The following is a 9,453-nucleotide window of genomic DNA, read 5'->3' on the forward strand; positions in this document are numbered from 1 at the left end:
AATATTTATAGGAAGTTGCCAATCTTCAAAGGAAAGTGCTTGTGTCTGTCAGTGATGTGTATCAGACCATCTCAGAATTAGGGTTGAATCAGCTCAGTAATTAGGCACTCCCATGTTGCCAAGTTGTAGAAAAATAGGAGATATAAACTTAAGCAGGACAGCCTGTAGTTATCTGTATGGGTGAGTGAGCTGCAACAAATTTGTTTGTTTATGAAGGAGTGACTGAGCTATTCATTCACAAATATGGTGTGACTTTAGACTTGACAGCTCAAAGCAGACATTTATAGAACAGTCCATAGAAATGCAAAAGATCTTATGGTCAGATCCAGACACATAGAGAAGGTACATGTCTGCTGTGTATTTAATGGAGGTGAAATGATTTAATTAACCAGTAGGATTTATGTACCACTTAATCCTCACAACTTCTATGTGGTTTATATTAAAATGACCAATAAAATCAGATGAGTAGTAGCCTAACTACTTAAGAATGGCACTGTGGTCTAAACCATTGAGCCTCTTGGGATTGTCGATCAGAAGGTCGGCGGTTCGAATCCCCGCGATGGGGTGAGCTCCCTTTGCTCTGTCCCAGCTCCTGCCAACCTAGCAGTTCGAAAGTATGCCAAAAAGTGCAAGTAGATAAATAGGTACCGCTCTGGCGGGAAGGTAAACGGCATTTCCATGTGCTGCTCTGGTTTTGGTGTTCCGTTGCACCAGAAACGGCTTAGTCATGCTGGCCACATGACCTGGAAAAACTGTCTGTGAACAAACACCAGCTCCCTCCGCTTGTAAAGCAAGAGTTGTCTGTGACTGGACTTAACTGTCAGGGGTCCTTTACCTTTTACCTTTGGTAGCCTAACATTTTTCAAAATAAAATCAGCTGTTTTAAAAATACAGTATAATATTATAAAATAAAATCACACATTAAAATACATGCCAGATCTACATGTCTGGATCAGCTTGCTGAATTGTATATCTTATTGCTGTTTGTTGTGAAGCTAACACCACAGAAGACTCGGAGTAGCCACTGCAAGCATTTAAAGAAGTAAGGCATCGTTTCCAGGCCTTTGACAACTTATGAGGAACGGCTAAGGGAGCTGGGCATGTTTAGCCTGGAGAAGAGGAGGTTAAGGGGTGATATGATAGCCATGTTCAAATATATAAAAGGATGTCATATAGAGGAGGGAGAAAGGTTGTTTTCTGCTGCTCCAGAGAAGCGGACACGGAGCAATGGATCCAAACTACAAGAAAGAAGATTCCACCTAAACATTAGGAAGAACTTCCTGACAGTAAGAGCTGTTCGACAGTGGAATTTGCTGCCAAGGAGTGTGGTGGAGTCTCCTACTTTGGAGGTCTTTAAGCAGAGGCTTGACAGCCATATGTCAGGAGTGCTCTGATGGTGTTTCCTGCTTGGCAGGGGGTTGGACTCGATGGCCCTTGTGGTCTATTCCAACTCTATGATTCTATTCTATGATTCTAAGTTCATGTGGTTCTATCCAATAGGTGTCCCACTGATGATGGGATGCTCTTTGATCCAGGGGAACATTGCATCAGTGGAACAGGGATTGAGGGAATATGTGACAATTCCTTTCCCCCCTGCAGCCTACCACGCTGCCCCCAAATCTGGAGTTTTGGGGTAGAACAGAACAGGAGATGATGCAGGGAACTGCAAGGGGGAGGGGGAGCTGCCAAAGATTGATTCAATCCCTGTTCTGTTGAAAGAAGGCTCTGGTGGATTTAAAAGCCTTCCATTAGTAGAGGGGCACCAATTGGATACCATCCATAATATGTATTACAAAGCTGAGTAGCTTGGTGGATATGTATATTAAATTCTTCAAGCCTCTAGATACCTTTAGTATTGGTACAGATTCAGTTTAGGCTGATCCCCCTTTTCTGATGTAAAAATATAAAAATCTGAATTGCAAGTCAAAAAATATGACATTGGCTAGATTTTTAGCCCACCAGTTTCTGTTGGGTGGAGGTTAAAATCCTATTTATACTAATTTAAGTTTCATGAAGAAAACCTTCCTGTTGCATAAATGGGTTCAGAACAAGAATTGAAACATTTCTATTGTGTATAATTGTGTGGGGGGTTTTCCCCCTTTTGGGGAGGGGTGTGTGTGTCATGCCTTTAAAGTGTAAGATGGTGCATTCTCAAAAGGGCAGATGAATTAAGGCTTGTAAAAATAAATAAATACGTCATTTGTTTCAAAGGTTTCATTAGGATCACTTGAGACATGCATGCTCCTTGCACAGGACAGGAAGTATTTTGAGAAATCTTTTCTCCTTTCATGCCTTGCCCTGGGAGTAATCATTGATGTTGCCACAGAAACAGCACGTACTGCATTACGCAATTCCTTGCTTAGACTGGGGGGGTGTTGGGAAGTGTTTTAAAACCCGCCTTGAAATTTTGATACAGCACACTGTGTTTTCATTTGTCAGCTACTTCCCTGACTTGAGATTTATTGTCCCGTTCCAGAACATCCAACGCTTACAGAAATTCCAAGTATTTTGAAGAGGAAGAAGGAAAAATGAACATTCAGGCCCCATCCCCGCCCCCCGGTTAATTGTGGCTTGGACTCAGCAGTGTCTTGCACCAATGTAAAGGCATTTCCTGTGCAAAGCAGCTTCTCTGATTTCTGGCAGCCCAGCTTCTGCCTCTGTGCCCCTCTATGATTACTGTTCCAGAGGATTCCTTGACCCTCTCTGGTGGCAGTGGCTTTTTTGGGGGGGAGGGGGTTTGCTGCACAGAGGGTGGGCTAAGGAAGTCTCATTGGATCCTGCCCTACACGCAAATTTGCATATTAATATTTTGTTACTTAGTCTGAGATAAGTGCACACCAAGTACATTAAGCATTGTTGTTTTGTGCCTGTGAACATCCCTTTAGCTAGTTGTCTCATGTATGAATGCAGGACAGATTGTGAACAAAACAAAAGGAGGTTGGCTATTAGAGGGAGGGCCTTTTTGGTGTTGGCACCATCAGAGAAGCATGCCTGGTGCCTACTTGACCATTTTTGGTGCCAGGTGAAAATACTTTCCATCTTAAATCATAGAATCATAGAGTTGGAAGAGACCACAAGGGCCATCGAGTCCAACCCCCTGCCAAGCAGGAAACACCATCAGAGCACTCCTGACATATGGTTGTCAAGCCTCTGCTTAAAGACCTCCAAAGAAGGAGACTCCGCCACACTCCTTGGCAGCAAATTCCACTGTCGAACAGCTCTTACTGTCAGGAAGTTCTTCCTAATGTTTAGGTGGAATCTTCTTTCTTGTAGTTTGGATCCATTGCTCCGTGTCCGCTTCTCTGGAGCAGCAGAAAGCAACCTTTCTCTTTCTCCCTCCTCTATATGACATCCTTTTATATATTTGAACATGGCTATCATATCACCCCTTAACCTCCTCTTCTCCAGGCTAAACATGCCCAGCTCCCTTAGCCGTTCCTCATAAGGCAGCGTTTCCAGGCCTTTGACCATTTTGGTTGCCCTCCTCTGGACACGTTCCAGTTTGTCAGTGTCCTCCTTGAACTGTGGTGCCCAGAACTGGACACAGTACTCCAGGTGAGGTCTGACCAGAGCAGAATACAGTGGCACTATTACTTCCCTTGATCTAGATGCTATACTCCTATTGATGCAGCCCAGAATCGCATTGGCTTTTTTAGCTGCCGCGTCACACTGTTGGCTCATGTCAAGTTTGTGGTCAACCAAGACTCCTAGATCCTTTTCACATGTACTGCTCTCAAGCCAGGTGTCACCCATCTTGTATTTGTGCCTCTCATTTTTTTTGCCCAAGTGCAATACTTTACATTTCTCCCTGTTAAAGTTCATCTTGTTTGTTTTGGCCCAGTTCTCTAATCTGTCAAGGTCGTTTTGAAGTGTGATCCTGTCCTCTGGGGTGTTAGCCACCCCTCCCAGTTTGGTGTCATCTGCAAATTTGATCAGGATGCCCTTGAGTCCATCATCCAAGTCGTTGATAAAGATGTTGAATAAGACCGGGCCCAAGACAGAACTCTGTGGACCCCACTAGTCACTCTTCTCCAGGATGAAGAGGAACCATTGATGAGCACCCTTTGGGTTCGGTCAGTCAGCCAGTTACAAATCCACTGAGTGGTAGCATAGTCAAGACCGCATTTTACCAGCTTCTTTACAAGAATATCATGGGGCACCTTGTCAAATGCCTTACTGAAATCAAGGTAGGCTACATCCTCTGCATTCCCTTCATCTACCAGGCTTGTATTTTTTACTCCTTTTTCTATTCTCTTTTTCTGGTTCTATTCCATGTTAGATTTTATTTTCACATTGTATTTCATGTTTTAAAATTTTATTTGTAAACCACCCAGAGGGCTTTTGTCATTAGGTGGTATATAAATATTGGAAATAAATAAATCTATGTTGTGACCAATTATTTATTTAGCGCAGTTGGTGTGTATTGTGCTTCACGCAAATCAATATGACAGATCCCTGTCCTGAATAGCTTAAAGTTTAAAAGTTGACACAGGGGAAGTAGAGGAAGGGGGAAGTAAAGGCAGGGCTAAACAGGGGAGAGTATGAAATTGCTTCAGTTTCCTGTGCATAGCCTTGGTTACAAAGTTGCAGCAGGGCGTGAGTTTTCTCATACAAAACACACAGCAGAGCAAACAACCAACCACTGTTGGCCTTCCTGGTTTTGTGACCATTATCAGCCATTATCTGGAAGAGTGTGTACAATGAATGTAGGTTCATTGGGCTTAGGTCAGGACACAGATTGTGAATGGAACTATTCTCATTTCAGCCGAACTGTGTTATGATTTGTGTGGGCTGACGCCTTGTAACTGAAATATTAAAACACAACAAAACCTCATTTTTATTTACAGTATTGATCATCTAAGCTAGGAATATCTAACAAGGTGGCCTACAGATGTTTTGGATGACAACTCTGAACAGCCCTAGCAGTATGGCCAATGGGAAGTGTAGTCCAAGACATCTAGAGGACACTACATTGGTTACCCTGATCAAATGCCATACCCGCGACAACAAAGGGCACTTTACCAATGTGTATTGCCCAATGAATCTTCATATTGTCTTCATTAGAGCAAACTCAGATGTTGTAAACCTTTCCTCATAGGGGAGCTGCCTTGCTATGTAGAAGTATGAGTTACCTCTGATTTACTCTCTGTATTTTATTCACCTCGAAGATTATAGATAAACGTTTTTTCTGAAAACTTTGCTTGAAAAACCAAACATTTCAAATTATAAAGGATTAATTCAAAAATGGACGTTGTGTTTCACTATTCTTAACACCGTCAAATAACAAATTATTTTCTTCCTAAGAGAAGTTGTAAAGTGGAGAAATCTGTCCTTACGTCATTAATATGTGAAATGATTCCTGATTTTCTGCACATTTCTGCATAATATGATTCATGGCTATAAAACAAGATATGTGACCTTTTGAGTCACAACTAGAACATCTTCCTCCTTTTGCAGATCTGGGATTTACCTTTGGTCTCTCAACTAGCATTTTTTTTTGGGGGGGAAGCGGTTAACACCCTTATTTTTCAAACATCATTATAATATACTTCATTGCAAAATACTTTTTAAAATGGACTTGTTAATTACCAATTGTCATGATGACATTAAGGTAGTCAGTATGTTAAAAAAGAAAAGAAAAAAGCAGCAACTATGGAGTTTGGCAAGATAAATGTACCAAAAAGGCACTTTCAACATCCTAGAAGTAGGATTTTAAGGAATATATAAGTGTTGGAGGAGATGAATGAGATTACACAAATTTGGTTAAATGTAGCCATTTAGGCTATGCACATCTTTCTTAGCAAGCTTTTAATCTGGACAGAATATTTTGTGTTCATTGTCTTCAGTGTCATCTGCTTTCCCTTTGTTTACATCCCCACGCCGATAGGCAATCTTGTTGAAAACTGTACACACACTTATATACAGTATACACTTAAGCATACTGACTCTCTTTACAATAGAAACATGTATTTTATTAACTTGTGGTTCTAACAAGTGTGGGGGGGGAGTCTTTATCTGGAGGTGGGAGGCATGCCTATGTTAAAATGATTAAATAACTTTGCGGTGATTTGGATTTTGAAAAGAAAAAGAGTAACTTGCTTACCAGTTGTTTGGGAAATGAGACGTAGTGTTTTATTTTCTAGTCTCATTACTCTGCACCATCATGTAAGCAAGGATTGAGAATTGAAGACAGAAGGCATTCTGACCTCATTCTAAGCTTGGGCAGAGCCTAGTTGACACTGCAGGGATTTACCCCTTGACTGACCTTCAAACAAAGCTTGCAGTGAACAGGACAGAGCAACGTAATGGCTTAGCATGGTGACTAGACATCACAATATTAGTTTTTAATTGCTGGAGATAAGGTACTGTTCATTCTGTGTTGTGATGCATAGTAAAAAGATCACTTTGAGTAAACATATGCAGTATGTGGCATATGTCTACATTGACTGGGATTTGGGCAGCGTTAAGTGAATCTAATGGGATTAGGAAATACGTAAAATTCAGAAATGGTTTTGTCCTACTCTCCTGTCTGCTCAGCTACAAAACATTAATTGCATAGTCTTGGCAATTAGGTTGAGTTCATGCCCTAGAGAGAGCGAGAGAGAGCATTTATATACTTGGAACTCATTTGATTTTAGCCTGACACTGTTAGTTATGTAAGTCTGAATATAGTAGTGACTTCTCTAATATCACCAAGCAAAACTTTAAGGGTTCTGGAAGTTGAACTTGGGTTTCCTGCACTAATCCCAAACTCCCTGGCTTTTTGAACAGTACAACAGCAAAGCACTCTAGGCCACGGTTCCAATTATATCACTGTAGTTATGGTCCCTTAAAGTTTTCATTCCAGTTCTCTGTAGTTGCTTCTCCTTTCCTTCTTGCAAAATTGACTGGCACTACCTTTTTTCTTTTTGTAATAGTGTTGTAACTTCTAGTGGTTAGATCAAGGGTGCCTAACATTTTTTGGCCTGACAGCTGCCTTGATTATTAGCCATGCCTCTGAGGGTTGCATGTCTGTGGCGGATGTAGCCATCATATGTATGTGCATGTACATACACACACACAATCAGCACTTCCAGCCCTCCCCACTGGGGTGCAGCTGATTGGAAACACAATCTTTAACATTACACAGAAAGGCAGTTTTCCTGCCCACCCCCATTCCAGCACTGGGGTGGAGGGAAAGGCTGCTTTTTTTTTTTTTTAACTCTTAAAGAGCAGTCAGGCTCTGTCTCAGCACTGTGGTTCTTCGGACAAAGAATAGAGAGAGAAAAATCCTTTGGTTCTTTTGGGGTTATCTCTTAAGCAGCAGGCATATATACCTTTTAGCAGATCTTGGTGGGCCAGATGCAGCCTATGGTCCATGAGTTATCCACCCATGGGTATCGCCAGGATTTTTGTTAGGGGGGGAAGAACATCAGCTTTGTATTGATTATAGGGGGCAGCTGCCTCCCTGCCCTCACCCCTGTATCCACCCCTGTTTTAGACAGTGGACTTACCCAGTGTTGTGGAAGGATGATACAGTCCAGGGTCACTGATTTTAAAGAGCTTGCAAGAGGGAGGAGAGGCTGAAGAATGAGCACACATGGGATCATAGTTCAGCTACCCTTAAAGCAATGCACTGGCTGTGTGAGAGCTACAATTGTGCCCCTCAATTGGCCTTGAAGGCAGCTGTTAAAGACTTTATTTACTTCTGGGAATTAAGGGGCCTAACAGTTGTAAGAATGATACTGTAATTTTGAGCATGCTTGTGTTTTTATTTACTATTTATTGCTATTGTGGAATATTTGTAATGATGTTTAAATTAAATGATGTTTAAATTATGTTGTTTACCATCCTGGATTGCTGCTTGGTAGGACAGGCAATAAAGAAATAGAAAGAAGTGCCTTTCTGTGTAATGTTAAAGGCTGCTGGATCTGTTTTTCATGTAGCCTAATGACAAGCTCTGGAGAACTCAAAAGCTTGCACGCTGTTTTGTGAAATTTTGGTTGGTGTAATACGCAATATAAAACAAAATCTTTATTTGGATAGCCAGCTGCAGTTTTGTTACAGAATCATGTGTATTAGAGGAGGCATGTTGCACACAGATGTGGAAACAGTTTCATCGCTTATCACATGTGGAAATTATATTTCTGATTAAAGACTATTAAGCATATCTAATTAAATGACACTAGCTATTATCTTGCTCTGGTGGAGCCAAATTGAGACAAAGGATTGTACCAGTGCAGTGGTGTTTAGGATAGAGAAAGTTAACCGTTTTCTCCAGCATTTCTTGATTGAAAGCTATTGAGATTGTCTTTCTCAATATTGAACTTCAGTATTGAAATATCCATTACATGAACCAGATTGTTTGAGAGAGAAAGAGAATCTACAAGTGTAGGTTAGCTAGATTGGTCATGTTTTAAGTGTCTCATACTGGGAGTATGAAGGACATTAATTTTAAGGCTTTGAACAGGGAGCTAAAAATAGGTGGTTGGATCCACAATTGCGTGAACGGGAGGTCATTTATACTATGGGACTTTCCTGCTCTGTCTGTTCCCCCCATGTAACTGCTAGTGTACACGAGAAGCATTTCTGGATGGTTGGGATTTGTTATTCCAAGCTTAATTTCTTCCTCATTTACAGTGTGCAAAGTACCATCAGATGAACTTTTTAAAATGGCAGAATAACAGAATTGCAAAGTTGGAAGGGACCCTGAGGGCCATCTAGTCCAACTTCCACAATGCAGAAATCCTGTCCGCAGCTGTCTCTGGGTGGCCTTGAACCACCCACCTTCTGGTTAACAGCCAGACGCACCGACCCATTACACCACCTGAAATATTTAACCCAGGATTATAATATGAAGGCCAAACAGATAAAACACATGAGAGTTATGGGTTCTAACATAGCTCCCTCTTCCACATATTATCTCACCTTTGTTCATTTTCTATTCTTATTGCTTTGGATAAATGAATGAGAGCCAGAGCACAAAATCTTCCAGAAAATGTTGTAGAGAGAATCTCTAAATCTTTGTTTCCTGCTAGGTGATCTGGAAATAAGCTCCAGTTCTGCTCTAGAGCAATAAAGTTGTTTCCCCAAAACTTTCTGCATACAGTTTCATAACAGGTGAAGGTAAAAAGGTAAAGGACCCCTGGATGGTTAAGTCCAGTCAAAGGTGACTATGGGGACTGCTAGGTTGGTTACCTTTTTAGTTTGATTACAACTGGCCTGTTGTCTCCTTAAATCTTCATATACATAGTGCTTGGCTATGTGACTATGAAGTGCCATCTACTGGTGATATTTGACTTTTTTAAAAAAGTGTGATATTTCATGTCATTAATTTTTAATTATATGAAATCAAGTAATGCACACATACACATACATACTTGCTTTACAGGATCAATTTAATTGATTAGCTGGTTCAACTGTGATGGAAGACTAAAGGGTAAATTTTAGAAGTAAATTACTCCTGTTGACTGA

At 41.0% G+C, this 9,453-nt stretch overlaps 1 protein-coding gene across 1 annotated transcript in view; it reads left to right on the top strand.

Annotated features, from left to right (window-relative positions):
* The window catches only part of PFKFB4 (6-phosphofructo-2-kinase/fructose-2,6-biphosphatase 4), a 70,118-nt gene that overhangs the window by 13,386 nt on the left and 47,279 nt on the right, over positions 1-9,453 (top strand). The gene's annotated exons all lie outside the window — the stretch shown is intronic.

The sequence above is a fragment of the Podarcis bocagei genome (genome assembly GCF_964188305.1).
Source record: "Podarcis bocagei genome assembly, chromosome: 2".
Classification (NCBI taxonomy): domain Eukaryota; kingdom Metazoa; phylum Chordata; class Lepidosauria; order Squamata; family Lacertidae; genus Podarcis; species Podarcis bocagei.